This window comes from Salvia splendens, chromosome 4 (assembly GCF_004379255.2).
Source record: "Salvia splendens isolate huo1 chromosome 4, SspV2, whole genome shotgun sequence".
NCBI classification, from domain to species: Eukaryota; Viridiplantae; Streptophyta; class Magnoliopsida; order Lamiales; family Lamiaceae; genus Salvia; species Salvia splendens.
The window spans coordinates 2,342,429-2,366,979 of NC_056035.1; the positions used below are offsets into that span (position 1 = coordinate 2,342,429).

At 34.8% G+C, this 24,551-nt stretch overlaps 1 long non-coding RNA gene across 1 annotated transcript; it reads left to right on the forward strand.

The window, feature by feature from the left end:
- Nucleotides 1-2,422: 2,422 nt before the first annotated feature.
- Nucleotides 2,423-2,933, forward strand: LOC121800372. The gene is made up of 2 exons (XR_006050486.1): nucleotides 2,423-2,597; nucleotides 2,691-2,933. It is a non-coding gene; the product is annotated as an uncharacterized LOC121800372 (long non-coding RNA).
- Nucleotides 2,934-24,551: the final 21,618 nt, after the last annotated feature.

The window sequence follows — 24,551 nt, forward strand, 5'->3', positions numbered from 1 at the left end:
AATTTCTGCTAAGGTTGGTAGGATGTAACGCCCCGTTTTTCTGAACCTAATTTGTGAACCCTAAATTACTTGTTTTAATGATATTAAATTTTGCGAAATCCGTGAATTATTTGATGGTGAATTAATTATTATTGGACTAGATACTGTGAAATAATGACTGTGCGAATTTAAATAATTCCTGTCCGTGAGGAATATTTATTGGACTCAATTCCGTGTTGGATCCGATAAATCAAATAAATAATATAAAGGTGCAGTCCGTGATAAATAAATTATGGACTGCACAATTTAAAAGAAAATACAACAAAAACCGTGAATTAGATCAAAACAGATTCTCTTCCTATTGACTTGGTCACCAAGTCAAATTTAATTAAGGATTTTGAGCAGATTTTCCTCCTCCGTGAAAAGATATTCTTCCTCCGTAATCTGCAAACAAATACCAGATAAAATGCAAATTAATTCAAAAATAAGAAAAAAAGACAAATTCGAGTCTCCTCCCTTAAACCACGTTGAAAACGCCATCTCTCTCCCCTAAAATCTCTCCCATATCTTTTAACCACCCCCTCTAGATTAAATACTCCACAAACCCACTCCTTCTCACCAAACGTCCTCTGCAGCAATCTATCTTCTTCAACTTCTATCCAAGGTAAACAACGTTCTATCGTTTGTATCTAAAGTTCCTCCTGCTTCAGAATCTAACATCAAATTGTTGTTTCCGGCAGTAATCAAAATCCTCCAGCCTCAAGAACCTCCCTTTTCAACCTTGTGAACTCCACCACCAAGTTAATTTCACAGAGGTAAAATTCTTACTCAATCTTAGAGCATAAATTATCGCATACTGCCCCCAACACATCATCTTACCTCACTCCCCACATAATCCCATCAACAATTGAGCTCTGCTGTATTAACTGACTACATACGGATTTTGGTTGTTATATATATATACTGATCAGATTATTAATAGTTTGTTGATAGTAAAAATTTAATGTTAAGTTATACAACCATACCATACAATTAGCATCTCCCCAACTAGTAGTCAATTACAGATAATCCATCTTTGATCGGATAACCGAAGTAAACAAATTAAGAACGAAAGAAACGTTTTTTTGGGAATAAGAACTTACCTTTCGGAGTAAATCGGGTTAGTTTCGGGGCTGCGCGGTGTTGTTTCAGAGGCTGTCGGAGCAGGCGCAGTGTCGGCCGACAACAGCGGCGGCGAGCTGGGGCGGCTGGAGCAGCGACGACGGCGGAGGCGAAGCTGGGGCTGGCGTCGCAGCTTCTCGCAGCGGCGATGCGATTCCGTTGAGCAGCGGCCGACGACGGTGGAAGGCGACGGCGACGGAGATGTTAGAACTCCCGATTTCGTCGAGAGAAGAAGAAAGATGAGGGTGAGAGGAGAGAGAGAGTGTGAGATGAGGAAGATGAGGTGTGAGATTTAAAATGTTTTGGGCCTTGATTTAACAAAATTGGGCCTTTGCTTTATTTAAAGAATTGGGCTTAATAAAATTAAATGGGAGGATTTATTTAAAGTTTGGCCCTCTTGTATTTTTGTTTGGGGCATCTTAATTAAATTGGAGATATAAGGTGATGAAATAATTAAATTTTCAGCCGATAATTAATTGGGGCAAACTTTTTAAATATATCCTTGAATTGATAATTAAATTAAATGTGGGAAATTATTTAATTAATTTCAGAATATTTCAACGAATGAATAATTATATCCTAAGTCCGAAATAAATATAGTTCGAGGGAAAGTTGTTGCGAAAATTAATTACACCTTTTATAATTTTGGGGATTTTATTTCGATATCATTAAGAAAATACGAGGAACCAACGGTGGAAATTGGGAGCGTAAGCGGCCGTCGAACAATCGAAAACCGAGATAAATCGAGATAAAAAGACTTGCTTAGGATGCATGCATTTTTAGTTATTTGTTTGAAACAATGTGTTGATTTATCTATTATATAAATTGTTAAAGGTGAATCATCGCAAGGGAATCGTGATCGCAAAGGAAAGAACGTAATTTCAAATTAAGCACTCGAGGTGGACTTTCTTTTACTAAACTCTTTTACGTTTTCAAAAGTATGATTATGGTGGAATAAGGGTGGTTTAAATTGTTATGTCATGCCATGTTTGTTTTGATGATGAGATTGTTGCCTGATGCCTAGTTTGTGAGTTCGCTCCATTAGGCTATAGGGCTATGTTGAGATTGTTGCCTGATGCCTAGTTTGTGAGTTCGCTCCATTAGGCTATAGGGCTATGTTGAGATTGTTGCCTGATGCCTAGTTTGTGAGTTCGCTCCATTAGGCTATAGGGCTATGTTAAACGAATTCGGGTCTGAGTAGGGCCGCAAACCCTATCAGGCTAGTGTACACAGGTGAGATCGTGAGCCGTCCTTGCTAGTTGGCCGGTCTCGTGGGCGAATAGTGTGGCCACACTTTCGTCGCACCATGGAAAGAGGATGTGATTAAATGATGGAAAGAGGATGTGATTGAATGATTGATGAGAAAGTGGGGAGATTGTTTTGACTGGCCAGTCTATGAAATTGTTTGTGATACTCGTTGATATTTCTTTTCCAATGTAAAACTCGAGTTCACTATGGTATGGATGACATAACTTTCATCAAATGTTTTCGGCATAAGCCCACTGAGTATATTAAGTACTCAGCCCTGCATGTGTTTTCCCTATGTGCAGGTTGAGCGGCGACGAGCAGTTGGTGGTGTTGAGCAATTTAAAATTGAAGCATGGTTGGTTAGTTGTGAACTACGAGTGTCGTTGTGTCTCCACACATGACGTCACTCTTTCTCTTGAACGCTTCCGCTGAGACATTGTCTTTACTCACCATTCTTTTAGCGTTGAACCTAATTATTTGGATAACGTCGACCTCTTGGCCCTTTGTTGTTAAATATTAATTATTGGTCAAACTCTTTATTAAAACCCTAGTTCTCTTCGTCTATTTATTAAATTCTTTTAATCACGATCGCCCGTATTTATTAACCCTAAAGGGCGGTCGTGACAGTAATGATGTAGGAATTTGGACGCTCGTTTGATTAATTAATGTAATGGAATTTCATAACTTCTCGGCCATTTTTTTGCATTGTTTAATTAATTGAATTTGATAAATTACTAATTAATTTTAAATAGTTTTATTTTTAGTTAAAATAAAAAAACAAATTCAACTAATAAACTAAGTAAAAGAGGTGGAAGTTAAAAGAAAAAAAAACACATTTAACTAATAAAACTAGGTAAAAGAGGTGGAATATATATTTCACTAATACTACTCTCCGCTTATAAAGTAGTGTTAAATTTTATATCGAATTAAGCAAGACATTTATTTATGGATGAATAAATTATGGAGTACTACTATTATATAAAAGTAGATAAATGTGAATTAACTTAGTTGAAGATGATGAATGTATATCCCTCTCGTAATTTGCAATAGTGTCAGTAATAACCCTTCGTATGCCTTAAGGGATGGGAATTTAAGCCTAACAAGTCAGATACCTCGAAAATCATGTAAGATAGTAACAAAATAAAAAAATTAATTAGTTGTATATTTTAATTATATAATTATAAATGAATATACATAGTCCCCCTTATTCTTGGCATGTTAATATCATGTTTTTTAAAATTAGGTGCTACCCAACAAAATCCTACTTTCTTTTGCCTGGATTGTGGCGGTATAAATTAATGGCTTTAACTTTTAGTTATGTCAATTAATATCTATGGTTATATTTGATTTGAGGATGAGTTAAAGTGACACTAGTTTTAAAGTGACAACTTGACAATAACGTAAAATGCAATTTGCAATATATAGGCAAAAATTCGCCATATGGTTCAAAGTAATTTGCGATACAAAATCAGAGCACTTGGTGACACCATAACTAAAATGACAATCTAGGCAAGCTATCTGCTATACATAGCCAATCAATCTATTATACATAGGCAAGCAACTCGGCAAATGGTTTTAAGCAATTTGTCGTATGAAATTAGAGATAATTAAGCAATCTGTGATATATAAGCAAGCAAGTCTGGCACGTGGCAGACTAAAATTGAATCTGCTCCTAAATCTAAGAGTTCTCATTATTGGTACATTATTATTTTAAAATGGTTGTCATTTTAATATAATCCTATTTAAATACTCCCTCCGTCCCGAGCTACTCGCTCATTTCCTTTTCGGCACGGAGATTAAGGAATGAATGTATAGGAAAGTAAAAAATGACGGCTATAGGTGAAAATTTTTACTAAAAATGGAAAGAGTGCAAGTAACTTGGGACGCTCAAAAAGGAAATACGTGCGAGTAGTGCGGGACAGAGGGAGTATATTGTAATCCTTGTAACGCATAAGAGGTCTTAATATAATCCTATTTGAATATATTGTAATCCTTGTAACGCATAAGAGGGGTTGTGATTCGGATATATGAAACGGGACGCATAGAGCCGGATATATAGTAAAAGTTCAGAATAAAATATATTTTTTAAAAATTATTTTAGAAAATACATTACATGTTCATTTGATTTACCAAATCATAATTTTTTTAAAAAAAAATTCATTTATAAATAACAACATATATTGTCCCTTTCGTTGTACCACTAAATGTTGTTTATCTCTCGTATTATGTCGAATTTGTAAAATTACTAAAGCAGAAAAAAAAGATCAGTATTGAAGAAATTATATCTAATCCATATTAATCTTTCCCTAATTTATGGCTTCTCCAAATATAACCACCGATATTGGGGGTGTTCAGTTTGCAAGATTGTATCTCGATATTAAGTATATAGTGTGTTTGGTTCATAAGATTCAATCACACAACTCAATTCTAGATGAATAATCATGACATAATTAGTCATAATCAATCCCACTCCAACTAAAATAATCTCACAACTCAATTCTAGATTATATCTTATGACTATTTTATCTAGGAAACCAAACACCAGCAATGAGTACTAATATGCCTCTAGTCTAAATATTTCCAAATTTTAATCTAATGGATCATTTTTAGTCCTTGTCACACTAAAGAGTAATATGCATATAATGCAATTATACTTGTGTGTGTGTATTATGATCATGTCACTATGTGTATATAATAGTGTTTAATAAACAGCTATTTATCTGTTAAAAAAAAAACCTTAGCCCATTCTTGCTAGTGAAGCACTTATTCCATATTCTCTAGAAATTTGTTCTGTCATTTTGCATTTGCACAACATCAGAGTATGTCGTGCTATTTTTGAATCTTATCTATCTAGTAGCTATACAGATCAACGTTTAATTATTTATTCTTTTAAATTTATTTCTGTTGCTATGTTGAGAAATTCAATTTTCAGATCAAGAATTCTCTTCAATGATAGGTGCAAAATAATTTGCTAGTCACCCATAATGATGTATGGGATTGGAACTCAGGTTTTTGGAAAACATTATAAAAAGTTAATGATAAAACTTGTCCTCCCATTGGATAAGGCAATCAATTCTACATCTAGATGATGAATGAGTTCACAAATATATTAATCAATAAAAATATACCTTCATCATGCTGTCCAAATATAAATAAATAAATATACATGTAGTCAATTTAATTGATCAAAATATACCCGTGATGGTGCAGCAATTGTTTGCTAACAAAATGCCGTAAATTCGCAGACAAAATTCTCATTTACAACATAAAATGAGTCTTGTTTATATTGAATATATACTTGTGGTGGAATAACAACATATAGCTTATGGAAAGCTACACAAATATTTTAGTATTATCTATGTGAAATAGCAAATTTAAGTGTATTAGAGAGAGTTTATTTGTATTTCATGGCTCATGAACTCCAAGATAAAAACTACTACTTCTTGTATTATTTTATAATTAAATTTTGTTTATTAAATATGACCGTTGTTATAAATAAAAGTTACTCTTTTAAAAAATGAATCACACTACCTTTTAAATAAAAAATTGACACTTATTGTGTTTATAAGTGATTGCTACAATGATATTATTGTAACTATGTGGTGGTGCACACAAGAGACCTTCTCTAGTATAGAAAATATCCAATCTTTTTATATTGGGAAGAGGCAACTCGATAGATTAAGGTGAGATAGTCGTCGATCAACGGAATCAATGAACAAATTAATAAAATAGAAAATTAAAGAACAAAGAAAAAATTATAGTAATGCAAACAACGATTATATAGATTAGGAATCGAACACAATATCAATAATAAACATGTGTTTTGTTTGCATAATTAATTAATAATCTTGATTATATATAGAGATTTGGAATCAAACACAATATCAATATTAACAGATTGTTTTTCGACGACAAGTAAAATTGTCACGTACGTTAAATGGGTTCCCACGTGTTAAAATTAAAAACCAAAAGCACATACCAAAAAAAATACAAACGACAATAACATTAATAAAATAATAATAGTAAAGAATTGCAGCAGTTGATCAGATAGAATATTATTTAATTCTAACATATAAGTGGGCTACGTATTTGCTACTGCGACGTTGCAATTTCTAATCATTAAGTTGGAAAAAAATTATTGCAACCTTTTAGTGACGTGGAGCAACACTCACTAATGGAGGAAAATACTTTCTAAATTCACGTCAGGATTAGAAAACTCTATTAAATTTTTCATTAATAAAATCTTACCTTATCATATGGTAGACTCTTTGACGGTTTACTTCAAAACTTCTAATCAACTTGGGAGTTTAAGACGAAGAGATTTTTTTTTTTTGATTGGGAACGTGGCTGTAAGGATCTTGGTGTATGTGTTTGAACATCCCTTGTTCACAGGAACCCATGAGTGAAAAATTTGAAGATATCATAGGGTAGACGAGTCAAAGAATTTTCTATAAATGCTAATCCACCTTTCAGGTAGGGAGATTCGACTTGATAGGTACTTGACTTACTCTTAGTCTCGCTGGTCCATAATATGTTTTCTGCTTTTTTGGTTTTTGTTACTCTAGGTCGATATTGTCTTGTTGTATCATTATTTTTCTCTTGTTCGTTCTGTTGATTTGTCCAGGGTCCCTGAGTGTTGTTATTATTATTATTATTGTTTATTGTGGATTTTGCTTTTTGGTTGTGTGACAACAATCTATTGCTCTAACTTTGTATTCGAAGTATTGTAGGTTCGAGCATTTGAATGATAAAAAACAGTCGGGGTTTATTTTCGTTCTCCGTCAGTCATCCATTATCAACGACAATTGTCATATTGTCTCTTTCTTCCGAGATTATTGATGATTAACTTCATTGTATACGACTTCACGAGATACAGTTTCTAAATCCACGATTGATATTATCCACGAATCAATCATTGAGATATAAGATCACAATGCCAACCAATACTCGATCTATAATTTAGGGAATTTAAATGATGAGCAAGGAAACTTCATATTTTTTTATTATATCTTTTTTGGTTCCCTTCCCTTTTGATGTCTTGGAAATGAGTTCAAGTGGGAACAAATTTCGCCAATCTGTTAACTAATAATTGAATCATAAATATATATGAATTTTAGGCAGTAGCTTCTCGAAAGAGATAGTACAGATATTTGTTGAGATCTATAGGCTACGAGACTATATGATATTCATTATTAAATATTGTTGGAATTTGTTCTCCTAATTAGAGACCCTAGCTTTTTGGTTTTATGGAAATTGTTTGTTATTATTTGCAAGTCCAAAATTGCAGAAAGGACAGACATTAGCCAATTACCTCTACTCAATTCACTTTTCTTTTCCTTTTCTTTGACCTTTTAAGCTTCAAAGCATTTTTTATTATTTATTTAATTGATATTAATATCAACAAAAATAAAAATGGCATAGTTTTAGGATATAGTGCATTTGCGAAGAATATGTTCCACAATCCTAGCATCACTACACAAGAACTCATAATTTACTTAAGCAATTAGAAATTGACCTAAAATTAGTTATACTTATAGTGTGGAGGAGATTGAGCTTGAATTCGATATAAATTAGGAAAACCTCGATTCTTTGAATTTTCTGCACCATTTTATACTAGTCGTGTATGTTCTCGTACAAAATCAATGGTCATGTGGTGGGTTCCGAATAACTTCCGACGAACTGCACGGTCCGTGCATCTGTGATACGATTGTGTGTCATCGAGAGATCTTTAAGTGGATATCTTACATGCCTTAATAGAGAGCCTCTAGCAAATATTCTAACAATTCTTCAAACCTATATTGAAAATGTTTCTTACTAAAAGTGGACTGCACGAAGATATTATATGTATTTTAAATATATTTATGAGATTTTTTATAAAATATACTTTACCCATTATTAGAGTGAAAAAAATTAATTCCTCATTCATTATGAGTCGTTTTAAATTACTCCACAATTTTACTCGTAAAAAGGAGTTTATATCACTCATTCATTTACTTAAAATCAAAATTTAAATTGTATCCTATCGACTCGTAACACCCGAATAAAGTTGGAGTAGTAGAAGTGCTGAATATTACGTTGCTTATTCCGTTGGAAACCCTCGTATTTCCGAATGTTTAAGTAAGAGTAGAATATAAATACCCAAAGTATAAGTCTACGTTTTTGTGGTGACAGTACTAATTTATTTTGTTCTTATAAACGTCAAATAAAGTCTCTACTTTCAAGAAATTCCCAACCATTTATTTTCTCAATAATTTTGATTGGGAAAACTATTGGCCACATCACATTTGAAAATAGTACGTACAAGATTTATAATCACCAATCAAAAATACAAGTAATATTTGCTGGCGCTTTGTCTTTTTTCGTTGTTTTTTAGTTCTCGAAATATAACACAAACGGTAAATAACGGTATTATCTCGTGCATGTTTGGTGACTAGATTCCTTTGCGTCTAGGTTAAATATTTGTAAAATTAATACTAGTAATATTTTTTTCAATGTATATTTATATTGATTATTTGTTTGTTATTGGTAATTAACGTATGCGAATAGAATCTAATCAAATTTATAGTTTCAATTAGTAGTACAATTTCTTTACTGAAATTGAATGTGGAAGGGATTTTTTGTTATGATGTATGAAGTGGAACCGTTTTCCACTCTTTCATTTTAATTCGAACCTTAATAAAATACGTTTATCATTGAGTTCGTTCGTTCACGAACGAACCTTAAGATCGAGATCTATCAAAAATTGCGGGCAAATTTTTTTGTTATGTGGAATTCGGTGATCTGTTTCTCCTTCCCTGTTTCTAATCATTATTTAAGGAGATTTGGACTTTGCATCTTTTATATAAATTGACTTCAATTTAATTAAATATGATTAAAGTGTTAATTAGTGTTATTATCATAGATTAATATCTACCTTCTCGTGATTAATTTTTTTCATATTAATTAAATGTAACTTAAGCTTATTGCTAGCTTTAATTAACTAATTTCTTTGACAAGAGTGTTGGAATAAGATCGCATAATATCGGGAGAATATTATGTGATTGATATGGGAATATATTATGCCTAAAGTAGAGTAGCAATTATTATAAATTTAGGTTTACCATATATGTAGAATACCTAGCCTATAAATATGTAATCTCTGTATCTTCTTTATTATTGAAATATACGAACCTTCTCCCACCAATCTTAACATGGCCTCAGAGCAGAAACGATCCCGGCTCAGAAAAATTTCATCATAGCCGATATATACCTATACTCGACCTGTTTATCAGCCAAAACCAGCCCAGAAAAACACCAGAAACATGTCAGATTCAGAGGAAGATATAAAACCCAACCAAGAACAGAAGAAAAGCTTAAGGAATAGCAAGAGCATCACTATAGCATTCAAATTGAATGGAAAGAACTACCCTTTATGGTCGAGACTGATCAAAGTGAAGATCGGAGGCCGAGGGGCGTACCCCTACATCAAAAACGATCCGTCAGAACCGGGGAGCAAGGGATTCGACGAATGGGAGGAGAACGACCTAGTGGTGTTCTCATGGATCGAGGACAACATCGAGAAAAACATCATCTCAGATTTTGCCCACCACCAAACATCGAAGGCGTTGTGGGAGAGCCTCGCGGTGACATTCGAAAGCCTGGCGGATAAATACCTTATCTACGATCTGGAAGAAAGGTAATCGCATTTAGACAGGAAACCTCGATTTGGAAACATATTACCGAAAGCTCCACGGATTGTGGGTGGACATTGATCGGTGCCAAAAGCAGCCTGTGACTTGCTGCGACAAAGGAGTCGGCCAATACAGGGTGCACTCAAACGAGAAGCGATTAATCAAGTTCCTAACGGGACTGAACCAGGAGTACGACTCTGTCCGGAGAGAAATCTTGAAGGAAGAACCATACCCATCAGTAGCGGCAGCCTATGGGTGGGTGAAGACGGAGGCGGCTCGACGTCGAATCATGCCACCGACATCGCCGTCACCCACCGGAGAAGCCGACGGCAGCGCCGATTCATCATTTGGGGGTAAAATCGGACATGGATTCGCAGCTATCGGACAGAGCTCAGTCGCCCAGAATCAGCGACCACCGAACCGCGGCGCACCACCGCGCCCCTCCGCCACCAATCGATCGGGAAACCAGGGTCCCGACACCTCCAAATTATGGTGTTCCCACTGTGGGAAACAGAAGCATACGTGGGAAAATTGCTTCAAAAGGTTGGGTTACCCGGAGTGGTGGGAAGAGCGACAACGGGCGAGGGCCGCTCAGGCCAAATTAGCGGTCGGAGTCAACGGAGATGGAGCACCGCGACGTAATGACACCGGAAACCATGGGGATCAGACTAGAACCGGGATGGGGACGCATCAGGAGAACAACCCGAACGGCGGCAACGTGAGGGGTGCCGACAATTTCGACGGAAGGGTAAAATCGCCAGAGGAGTCGACGAGAGGAGGTAACGGGTTTGGCCGAATGCCAAACCCTAATTTAAGTTCTTATTGTGATACTCATTTTTACCCCATAAGAATAGGAAATATCAAAATGAACCCCACTTTCTTAAATTTCGCCCCCCTGATCCCCTGGCAATTGAAATCAGACCCCATACAGTTCAGAAATTTCTCAATTACCCCAATTTTACGTCAAATAATCGATTTACACCCCTACTAGAAACTTCCGCTGCATTTCACGTACATAATGTATTTGATAAACACTCAAAGGGCTGGATATTTGATTGTGGGGCAACTGATACCATGACTCCGGATAGACGTGATTTTATTAATTTTGATGAAAACACGAAATCCTATATTAGAAATGCAAATGGGGAATTAATTACTGTTGAAGGATCGGGCACAATTGAAATATCTCCTACACTCAGGCTTCGGAATTGTTTATATGTTCCTACCTTATATCAAAGATTGATGTCTATTAGTCATGTGACCAAGGAGTTGAACTGCACACTTATGATGAATCCCGACTTTTGTATTTTACAGGATATTCAGACGAGAAGGATTCTTAGGCGTGGCACTGAAAAACAAGGACTCTACTATGTGGACGAGATAGCTCAACATGGCAGTGCGATGCTGGCTCACGGATCCACAAAACAGGAAATTTGGCTATTGGGCGTTAAACGTGATGATAATTGGTGTTTAAATGCATATTACTTGAGTTTACGTCCATATTTCACTATAAAGGTGCTTTGATGAGTTTATCCAGTGTTTGAAGTTAAAATAGGTAAAAAAGGGTCAAAATGAGCCAAGCATTGACTGGGGTCTGTTTCAAACGTTAATCTGCCTATCAATATGGGGCCCAAATCCTATTTTGAGAGTACCATTATCTTCATCATCGAAAGATCTTCGCGTGGGTACCTCACACGCCCCAATCGGAGTTCGGATGAGAGAGATACGGTCGATCTACGAAAGCTGCGCGGACTGCCGGGAGCTACCCGGCCAGGTGAATTTTATGTGCAATAATTCCACCCGGCCGAGTGGACAATTTTGTTCATAAAGAGTCCAGAGACTTCTACCCGACCGGGTGAATTTTATGTGCAATAATTCCACCAGGCCGGGTCCGTCTGACTGACGTTTTTTAGCCCAGACGCGATTTTTCTGAAGGGAAAAATAAGAGAGAAGCTAGGGCAACGAAAAAGCATTCTCTACCTGCCGCAAAACACACGTTCCTTCTCTCTGAAGAACTCTTGGAAGAAGATTGAAGATTCAAGCTTCGATTCCTCCGCCAATTGTAATTCGTATCATGGTTTTTCTTGTTTTTCTTAGTTTTTGTCTTATTTCCGCCATGAATATGAGTAACTAAACCCTCTATGTGGAATTCTTGGTGAAGATGCATTGATTCATAGTTTTAATCCAATTGATTTCGTTTTTATCTTGCTCTTATAATTGTTTGAATTATTCTTGTGCTTTTTCCTATCAATTGTTTGATCACCAATTGGGAGTGTTAGGATTTCTTAGAGTAATCGAGAGATGAAATATTTAATCTTGAAAGAAGAATAATTCACACCTTAATTCAATAAAACTCGGGTGAGTTGAGATTATGAGTGGGATCTTTAATCTAATCAAACATTTGGGAGTTAGGTCTAAGATTTAGAAGGGGACTTCACTTTTTACACCTAATCTACAGATTTCTCACCTCGGGAGGGGGTTTAATCTACAATTGTGATTGATTCAACAATTCTGGAGACTTTAAATGGTAAATCGGTTTCAATTGGGTTAGGCTATGAGTTGTGCATCGGATCCTTGAATTCTGCATATTTCTCCATCATCTACACAACTTGCTTTAGCGCTCTCTTGTTTATTTGTTCTAATTTAATCTCTGCATTTACATGTTTTCAGTAGTTGTTAGTTACAAAACCAAAATTCCTGATTGTCTGGATAGTAGTTGAAGTTTGTTCATGGTACTTAGGTTTACACTTAATTGTCTCTGTGGGATACGATATACTCTTGCTTGCTATTTGCTAAGATAACCCCGTACACTTGCGGGTATTATTTGGGTAAAATAAAGTTGAGTCAAGTTTTTGGCGCCGTTGCCGGGTATTATTTGGGTAAAATAAAGTTGAGTCAAGTTTTTGAACTGCACACTTATGATGAATCCCGACTTTTGTATTTTACAGGATATTCAGACGAGAAAGATTCTTGGGCGTGGCACTGAAAAACAAGGACTCTACTATGTGGACGAGATAGCTCAACATGGCAGTGCGATGCTGGCTCACGGATCCACAAAACAGGAAACTTGGCTTTGGCACCGAAGACTAGGACACCCTTCTCCTGATTACTTTAAACTGCTTTACCCGAACCTTTCAATTTCTTCAGATTTTTCATGTGAAACTTGTGTTTTGGCCAAAAGCCATAGACAGTCTTTTAAGCCTACAAATACTCGTGTGAAATCAATGTTTTCTTTAGTACACTCTGATGTTTGGGGTCCTGCACCCACTGTGGGTGGGAATGGTTTTCGATATTTTGTGATTTTTATTGATGATTGCACTAGAATGACATGGATTTATTTTTTGAAACACAAGTCCGAAGTTTTTGATAGATTTACCTCTTTCTTCAAACTAGTACAAACACAATTCCATACCACTATCCAAACACTTAGGTCAGATAATGGGAGGGAATTCGTGAACAGTACTATGACCCAATTCTGTAGAGACAAGGGCGTGATCCACCAAACTTCCTGTGCATATACACCCGAGCAAAATGGGGTAGCTGAACGAAAGAATTGAACAATCCTAGAAATGACCCGAGCCCTAATGATTGAATCCAAAGTCCCTATTTCATTTTGGCCCGAAGTGGTTACTACATCTATTTACCTAATCAATCGCCTCCCGACTAAAATACTGAACATGAAAACCCCCGTTGATACCCTCTCCAAACAAGCCAAAATACCCGAGCACCTAAACCTTCAACCAAAGGTCTTTGGCTGTACTGTCTATACTCATGTCCCAAAACACGAGAGAAGTAAACTGTCACCTTGTGCAACCAAATGTGTTTTTGTGGGGTATGGGGTGAACCAAAGGGGCTACCGATGCTATGATCCTTCCACTCGAAAAATCACCACCACCATGAACTGCAATTTCCTAGAAACCGAATTCTTTTATCATACCCACCTTAGTAGTCAGGGGGAGAGTGGTCCAAATAAACCTGAGGACTATCTAAGTTGGGTTGTGCCATTGCCAAGCTCCTCGATTGGGGATTCAACAGAACCCGTGATGGTCACTGCCGCCGAGCATGTCTCACCACAAGAACCTTCTCATCCGCCCCCAAGTGATCTTCCTCCGACGATATCCGAGGTAACTTCTGAACCGAATGTTGTTCAAAGTTCAGTTACTACTGACTTGGCTGATACAGAACCCCAAGAGGAGGATAATACCGTGGATGGAGATACCGGGAAATACATGCTTCCTCACCGCAGTACAAGGGGAATCCCGGCCAAACGATACTCCCCTGAAAGGATAGGGAAAAAACCCGCTATGGAGTGGCGAACTTCATGCAAGGAAACCTAACAAAGATGGCCCGTGCATTTGAGGCTGCACTATACGAAGAAGAAGAAATCCCACAGACAGCCGATGAGGCAATGAAGCATAAGAAGTGGAGGGAAGCAATGCTTGTTGAAATGAAAGCCCTGATGAAGAATAATACGTGGATAAAATCGAAGCTACCCGAAGGAGCTAGAACTGTTGGGTGCAGGTGGGTATTTACAATAAAGAGAAGACCGGATGGGACAGTAGAGAGATACAAGGCACGACTCGTGGCGAAAGGATACACGCAGACGTATGGGGTGGATTATGCGAAAACATTCTCCCCGGTGGCTAAGATTAATACCGTGCGGGTGTTATTCTCGATTGCTGCTAATAAGGACTGGCCGCTCCACCAGTTTGATGTGACGAATGCATTTCTGCACGGAGAATTACCTAAGCCATTTTTCATGGAACCACCGCCTGGTTTCATGGGAGAGTTTGTAGATGGGGAAGTGTGCCAGCTTAAGAAGACACTATACGGGTTGAAGCAGTCACCACGAGCATGGTTTGGGAGATTTACAGAAGTGATGAAGAAATACGAGTATGAACAAAGTAATTCAGATCATACTTTATTTATCAAGAAAAAAGGGGGAAAGATCACATGATCATTACTGGAGATGATGAGGAGGAGATAGCCAAACTAAGGAAGAATTTATTCCATGAGTTTGAGATGAAGGATCTTGGTCTTCTTAAGTACTTCTTGGGGATATAGGTGCTAAGGTCGAAGAAGGGAATCTTCATAAATCAGAGGAAGTATATACTTGACTTGTTGGCTGAAATAGGGATGATTGATTGCAAACCAGCAGATACTCCTATGGTACAAAATCATGGGTTGCAGATGAAGGAAGGCGCGAAGCTAACCGATAGGGGGAGATATCAGAGACTAGTCGGTAACTTATCTATCTATCCCATACACGACCTGATATTGCATATGCAGTTGGAGTGGTGAGTCAGTTTATGCATTCACCACAAGAAGAGCATTGGGAAACTGTGCTAAAACTTGTCAGATACTTGAAGGGAACAGCCGAGCATGGGCTTGTGTTCGAGAAGCATGGTCACATGGAGATACACGGCTTTACTGATGCAGATTAGGCTGGAAATCCGAATGATCGAAGGTCTACCGCCGGCTACTTTACCTTTGTAGGAGGTAACCTTGTGACATGGAGAAGTAAGAAGCAAAAGGTAGTCGCACTTTCTAGTGCAGAGGTAGAATTCCGGGGAATCAAGAGTGGACTGACGGAGGTGCTATGGCTGCGGAGACTTATGACCGAGTTGGATCTTCGATCCGCGCTACCTTGTAGATTGTTTTGTGACAACAAGGCGGCTATCAGTATTTCAGAAAATCCGGTACAACTCGATAGAACAAAGCATGTGGAAGTAGATAGACATTTCATAAAAGAGAATCTCGAAGCAAAGGTGGTGGAAATGCCTTATGTCAAGACCGAAGATCAATTGGCAGACATCTTGACGAAGACGGTGAATTCAAAGTCATTTCGTGAAGTACTAGGCAAGCTAAGTATTGAGAACCTCATTACTTAACTTGAGGGGGAGTGTTGGAATAAGATCGCATAATATCGGGAGAATATTATGTGATTGATATGAGAATATATTATGCCTAAATTAGAGTAGCAATTATTGTAAATTTAGGTTTACCATATATGTAGAATACCTAGCCTATAAATATGTAATCTCTGTATCTTCTTTATTATTGAAATATACTAACCTTCTCCCACCAATCTTAACAAAGAGTTCTAGAGTAATTGATGAAGACTTATACATTGGGATAAATTTCAACTAAGTTTTGTATAATAAATTCTACTCCCTCCGTCCCACATAATTTGACCCAGTTTTCCATTTTGGGTCGTCCAACATAATTTGACCCATTTCACTTTTACCATTTTTGGTAGTGGACCTCACATTCCACTAACTCATTCCTTCTCACATTTAATTATAAAACTAATATATAAAAGTGGGACCCACATTCCATTAATTTTTTCAACTCACTTTTCATTATATTTCTTAAAACTCGTGCCCGGTCAAAGTGTCCCAAATTATGTGGGACGGAGGGAGTATTTTAAAATGCCTTTTTGGGAATTTATTAACTCCGACGCACCAAGACACAATTAAAAAATAATAATACTAGTCATTCTCAAATACTCTCTTCGTCTGTTATTAAGAGTTCCATTTTTTTTCAACACGAGTTTTAAGAAACTTTAGGAAAAGTGGATGGAAAAAAATTAGTGGAATATTCCCATTAGAATATACTCCGTATTAGTTTTAAATGAAATGTTAGTAGAATATGAGACCATATTACCATTTATAGTAAAAACGGACTGGGACTCCTATTCGCGGACACACTAAATGAAAAACGGAGACTGCTATTCGCGGACGGACGGAAAATAAATTACCACTACCCAACATACCTTGAATGCATAATAAATATCACATGCTTAAGATTACTTAGTATAGATTTAAAAATAAATAATCACTTAGATCTCGACTGGATTAACCAACAAGGAATTACTTGCCCCATCATGATTCCATTTAATGCTATATCACATAATGTCATCAGTTAACCAATCAACTAAGATAAGAAGTGATTTTGTATCAATACTGCAACTTTTACAATTAACTAGTTTTAACTTACGTGCGATGCACGACGAAATATTTTTTCATCGTACGATTTTAAATTGTTAATTGATTAATTAAAATGAGAAATAATATAACTATATAAGATTTAAGCTAGAAAATATACTTTATAATAACAATTACACCTAAAGACATTAAATTAAACATATTTAAAATGGAATCAAGACAAACACGATTATTTCGACAATGATGAAGAGACTATATCAAGTGTTGACATTTTTGAAAAATATGTTTAAAACAATCCTTCATAGTTCTCTACTAAAAATAATGTAAAAATTCACACTTTTAACAAAATAATGAATCGTAACTCATAATATTCAAAACATCAAAATTATGACCATTAAAAAATTCAAATGATAAGCTAACAAAAAAATTTACATTAATTGGTTGAATTAACATTATTACATTAACTTTTGAATGTCGGAGCGTTTATCCTTATTTATTACACTTTTAAACGTGGTTTGTTGGAACATGAAACATCTATATTATTTTTTATGCTACTTTACCATTCTCAATACTACTACAAATTTTCTTTTTGTAAAAATATACAATTCTTCCCTCTCTAAGAATTGTAAGATTGAGATAAAATTCTCGAACCATATACACACGGTACTCTAACTATTTTAATCAAAGAAAAAAAATAATAAATGAATTGGAAATTACAATGAAAATTAGTCAAGAAAAACCCTCTTTCCGCAAGATAAATTACATCACAGTTAGTGCTCTCGGATTGACGTAATATCCCCAAAGATTAAATGACTTCCTCCTAATGTATATAACATCTCAAACTTGCTGGACACTATGAACTTGATGGGCTCCAAAAATCGAGCAATACAATGTTCCTAAAATGTGCAATAAAATGTTGAGAGCTTAAGAGAGAATGGAGAATGTTTTTGTTGGTGTGTAATTCATCCACAACTCCATACCTTTTATAGGCACAAAATTAGGACATGAGAGATCATGGAATTAAAACATTATAAATTAAAAATTAAGACAATATAGGTTACAAAATTTGTTAAATGCTCATTATCATATTTAAAGATTTGTAACCGTCGGTTACTCATTGTAGTACTTTAAGAATTAGTCAAAGTGCTCATTAAAATTTGTAACCGTCAGTTACTCGCTTTAAGAATTAGTCAAAGCACTTATTAAAATATCTAAATAAATATTCATAGAGCTACTTATAAATATTCAAATTCATACGTAAAACTTATAAATATTTAGATTTATTCCCAAAATTCACAAATTTTTATAGGCTATTACCTCGTTGGCAAAGTGGAATACTCTAACGTGTTATGTTAATTATTTCCAATGGACACTATGTTGAAGGAGTGACGGCATCATAGACATAATAAATTCCAATGTCAAATATTAAAATATTTTTATTTGAGTTTAAAGTACTTAATCAGCCATATAAATTCCAAATATTTCACTTTTCCAATAGAATTTACGATATTAATATATATATGTATAGAAGGAGTAACGACAATACAACATAGCCATATTAAATAGTAATGGCATATTGGTCAATTAATTACGTAACTGCAATTTATAGCCTAATTTTAAAATTTAAATATTGATGGCATTTACTACACATAAATATTTATAGCAGTTACTACAAATATAGAGATTTATTAAAAATCTAGCCCAAAATTTATAAAAATTTAAATTTACACCTAAAAATCAAATATTTACAATTTAGGCCAAAACTCACCTTTTATATATGTATAAATTGCCTATGTAATCTTGGTTGTGAATCTCAATTTTCTTCTATAAGTATTCGTTTCGACCGTAAAATCTTACTATAGTTTAGCCTAAAGTAAAGAATCATGACTTGTTTATTCAATGTATATTATTTTCATAATTTAAATTAACAATAATAAAAAATAAATTATGTCATAAAATAGTTTATTTTTCATAAACAGGCGAAGTATTAAAATTAAAATGATGTGCAAAAACCACAATGCATTCCATTCATGAACATTTATTTTAAATTATTATTCCTGTAGATAAGTTTCTTTTAGCTTCTTTCGTGATTAGATGATCAAGCAATGATGTTAATTAAACTCCTAATTATTCTTGCCACGTTTTTTTTGGGTTGGGTATGCCGACAGTAAACACGAAGTAGTTGGAGTGAGATAATAATTGAAACTTTACACAACAATGAGTAATATAATTCCATAAACCAATGATTAAATTAGAGTTTGGTGTTGTTCTCCACATCAGTGGCAAACTTGTATAGATAAGTCAAAAGTTTGTCTAATTGTATGGTTATAGCAAATAATTAGGAATAGTAATTACTGTATCTCTCTCTCCCCTTTTGTGGGTTCTGCCGACAACCATTGACCTATACTTACTTGTACATCCAACCAAAAATATTTATAACAAGTATACCAGAGTTGTATAATAAAGAAGGAACACCAAAATCTAATTGCTTCTTATATGTCTTTCTGATTTTGGCTGTAAATTTGTAATGCAGCTATAAGCTATCTCAAATCATAATTCATGTTTTCTTTCAAGTATTAGGGTCAATTTGTGCCATTTCTAAAAAAACATACTCCCTTCATCCCAGAATAGGAGTCCTACTTGGTGTAAGCACGAATTTTAAAAAATATAAAAAAATGGGTTGAAGTAAGCTAATGGAATATGAGTCTCACTTTTATATATATATATATATAGGGTTTTGATCCATGCAAAACCATTCTTAATACAAAAATGCAGAACCAAGCATACAAAAGTCATTTTTAGGTCATTGTAAGCTTATTTTTACGTCATTATAGTAAAGATGACATGAAATGATCTTAACATGACCCCAAACCCAAAGTTTATAATATGACCTAAAACTGCTTTACAATGACCCTCCGTGTTTTTGTTTAATTATTGACCATTGGATTGTCAAATCTCATGGTCAGGATTTGGTCAGGATTTTGTATTGAGATCAAGTTTTGTATTGATCATTTTCCTATATATATATATATATATATATATATATATATAGGGTTTTGATCTATGCAAAACTAGATTTAAATACAGAAACGCAGAACAATATCATAATTAGGGCACTATTAGGTCATAATTAGGTAATTTTTAGGTCATGCTAACAAAGCATGACCTCAAACGATCTTAGCATGACATTAAACCCAAATATTATAAAATGACCTAAAATTGCTTAATTATGACCTTCCGTATTTTTGGTTAATTATTGACCATTAGATCATCTAATCCTAGGGCCAAGATTTGGTCTGCATTTCTGGATTTAAACACATACTTATTTTGATCATCTCCCTATATATATATATATATATATATATATATATATATATATATATATATATATATATATATGGTGCGTTAAGGTCCTTCGCAGCTTTTTAGTCCAATGTTCTTTTTAATCACAGCCCTTGGATCCTTGAATTGGATGGTTGTGATGATCTGCATTATCTGACGAAAAATTTGCATTATTAGTCGGTGTGCATTATTCAACTGAAAATCTGCATTATTACACTATAATGGTGCATTATTAGTCGGTGTGCATTATTCAACTGAAAATCTGCATTATTAAATGACACATGGCATCAATCTAACCGTCGGTGTGCATTACACTATAATGGTGCATTATTAGTCGGTGTGCATTATTCAACTGCAAATCTGCATTATTAAATGACACGTGGCATCAATCTAACCGTCGGATGACAAAATCGTGGGGCTGAGATTAAAAAGAACAGTAGAACAAAAGATACAAAAATGAAATGAATACATCCATATATATATATATATATATATTAGTTTTATAATAAAATGTGAGCAGAATAAGTTGGTGGCTTATTGGACCTATTACTAATTATGGTAAAAGTAAAATAAGATTCTTAATTGAGACGGATAAAAATAACAAAATAAGGCTCTTAATAAAGGATAGAGGGGGTAGATTAAATTTGTGAAGCTATAAAAACTTATCTTTTAAGGATAAAAATAGAAGCATAATGACATGTGTCATAAAATTTTGAAAAATAACCACAATTTAGGAAAGCATTCCAAAATTGATGACAAATATTTTGATCTTTTCTTCTACGACACTTCCATTTGCATCCCTTAATTTAGTTGCAACACCAAGAATGAGGACGGTTTTGAATTGAATCATTGATAGTTTATTTAGAAACACAAATTAGTATCTTTAATTGAATTACAAAATATCTATAGCTGTTTTTTAGTGGGCATCCAACTAATGTTGTCAAGATTTTGGGGGTAGTAAGAGCATCTCCAATGGCGGACGTCCGGTCGAACATCCGGTCGGACGTCGCGACGGGCGACCGGGACGTCCGCCATTGTGGCGTTTAGGGTCGGATACGGACGTCCCGTGAGGACGTCGGGTGTCCTCGGACGTCGGCGCGACGGGCGGGCGGACGTCCGCCATTGTGGCGTCCAGTCGGACGTCCCGTTTTTTAATTTTTTTTTTAAACTCTATATATGAAGTTTTGGACTCGGAGGGGGTTGGACTCGGAGGGGTTGACGTGATAATGTATGAAGTTTTTTTTTATTAGTATGCAATTTTTTTTTTCGAATCATGTATGTTTTTTCCGATGAAGTTGTTAATTTTTCCGATAAAGTTGTTAATTTTTCCCGTAATTTTTTTGAATAATGTATGAGGTTTGGACTCGGAGGGGTTGACGTCAAATTTTATTTCCGTAAATGTAAATTGTTTTATTTGTAAATGTATGATTTTTTTTATTGCGGGATGTCCTAGTGGGAAGGGCGGACATAGGAGGGGATGTCCTAGTGACGTGGCAGTGGGATGGGAAGTCCTAGTGACGTGGCAGGAGGTGTTTTTGGGATGTCCTAGTGGGATGTCCGCCCACTGGAGATGCTCTAAATACGGGTTCAACTCATACTCCTCTGTCTAAAAATTAGTATTTTTTATATTTTGGTTTGTCCACCAAAATTGATTAATTTCTAGTTTTAGATACTATTTTACTAGAACTTACCCCGCTAACAATGTGAGTCTCACAACTACTTATAATACTTTAATAAATTTTTTTATTTTGTTAATTTTATATTAGAATCTGTGATGTCTATGAATCTTTATTTTCATAGGACTATAAGAGTAGTTACATTTATGGATTGGCATGAGTAGGTAGTTTTAACAATTGGTCGAAGAATTTGAGTTATTTAGATGGATAAATATACATGTGTAACTCTACAAAAATCAGTAGTACCATTAGTCCATTATCATTATTGTTGGTATTGATATTATTATCATCATCGCTATTGAAATTATTATCATCAGCACTACCATCATCATCTTTTTGATAAATGAAAAAGTTGAAAGTAGTGAAAATTTTGGACCGTAGAAATATCTTGGGCCCGTTCCATGCTTTACCGGAAATAACCGTCAAATAAAGTCATTATATTAATATATATCTATCGAGGGGAACACTAGTGTTCTTTCACCCTTAGAATCACAACATCCTTCCAACCATATGCTGTCACACGACACTTATAAGCAACAAAACAACGTTATTAAGCAACAAAATTAATGAATGACATTAACGGATTTCCGAGAATTGCTTAAAAGACTATTTATGTTGCATTAAATGCAGTTTATTTTGTATTTTAAGTCTACAGTGCAAAATAAACAGCATTTAATGCAACATAAATAGTCTTTTAAGCTATCCACGAAAATCCATCAATGTCATCCACTGATTTTATTGCTTAATAACGTTGTTTTGTTACTTATAAGTGCCTCGTGGTAGCATATGGTTGGAAGGATGTTGTAATTCTAATTTGAGTTATTTTTAAAATACATCCATATCTATTGAAAGATATGTTTAAATGAGGACATATATTTAACAATTTATTTAGTTTTTAAAGTTAGATTGAAACCATAAGGAGCAAAGCTATCATTTAATTTCATTTTTTACGCTTACAATTAATTTTATTGCATTGATTTTACATACTCACTATTCAGTTCAATTACTTTTAGTGTTTCTAGTTTTCACGAATAAAATCTTATAATCAAATGATTCAAATCAAGAAGTGAAAAAGTAATTTTAAAACCAAAAATCCACTTTATAATAAGATGGAGTAGTAATTTGGTTTGAGTCCTATGATTCTCATCAACATGTGACTTGTATTTTATTTGGATTTAGTCTAGTTTGTACCAGCTAATTAGGTTATTCTATGAATTATTAGAACTCCATTCAATATATTGCCTATTCATAATATGATGTCATTTGGATTTTTAAAAATATTTGGAAATTTTAGTTAATCAAGTCCGGCCATTCGACTTTCGGGCCACCAGTCCTTGGATATTATCGATTCGAGCTAATCTTGCAGAAGTCTTAATCTATTCGAATGAACAATTTGTTTATGACTAAATTGACATTCCTATATGGGAATATATTAAATACTCTACACGTTGCGATGACATGCATATTCTCCACCACGAGACAATTCAAAAATATCAAAATTAGAATATAATCAACTATTTTCAAAAGTTTAAGATTAGGATTTTGGATATTTGGCTACGTTTCCCACAAACATAAGAAGCCAAATTCATGCGTAAACATATGCCACATCAATAAAACATAGTCATGCTAAGGCTATCCATAAATCGAACACACTTCACCGATCACATCAAGAAAAAATCATAGTAATTGATTTTTAAAAATACATAACTTATGAGGTGAAGCATGTTAGTTTCACGTGATGGGCATATGCATACAGAATGATAAATATGCATGTGTATGTGTCCTTTATAGCACATGCGAATGTATGCTAATGTCCTTTGCATGCCAAAATATGACATGGCTTCTATTGTTCTCATCTAGTGTGGTCACCATATAACCACCACACATAAACAAACAAAAATGGATTTTTTTTGTGATGGTTTTAGCTTTAATAATTATTCTTTAGGACTATTGATTGCACATTAATTTGATATTATCCACTTTGAGTCAAGTTTGCATAGACTTGTTTGCGTTTAATTATATTACTTTTTAGGATCATTGACTGCACTTTAGGTCAAGTATGCACATTTTTTTGCCACTTCAGAAGGCCTAAAACTAATCAGTGTTGGGAAACATTTATGTATTGTTTTCAACTTCGCTTATTATCTGATATTGTATGAGTTTCAACTAACATTGTTTTCTTCAAAAATAAAAAAAATATATAGAATTATCTTTTATGTAGGGATAGCTAGAAGAGGCAAGCGGTAGTGGCAATGGATTCCTATTTATTCGAAATCCAAGATAAAATGAGGACCCAAACATATGTGATGGATGTGAGAAATGCTTGGATTAATCAATTTGATGATTAGGGTTCCCACTTGGACTATATGGACAAAATCCACAGATCTAACCATAGAAACCTAAAGTGGCAATGAGATTTATCACATATATAGAACTTTTATTTTATAATAAAATTCAAATTCAAATGAAAAGAAATCAATAGAGCACTCATGCTTTGTTTAAGGACAAGTATGCCCTCCCCAAATTAA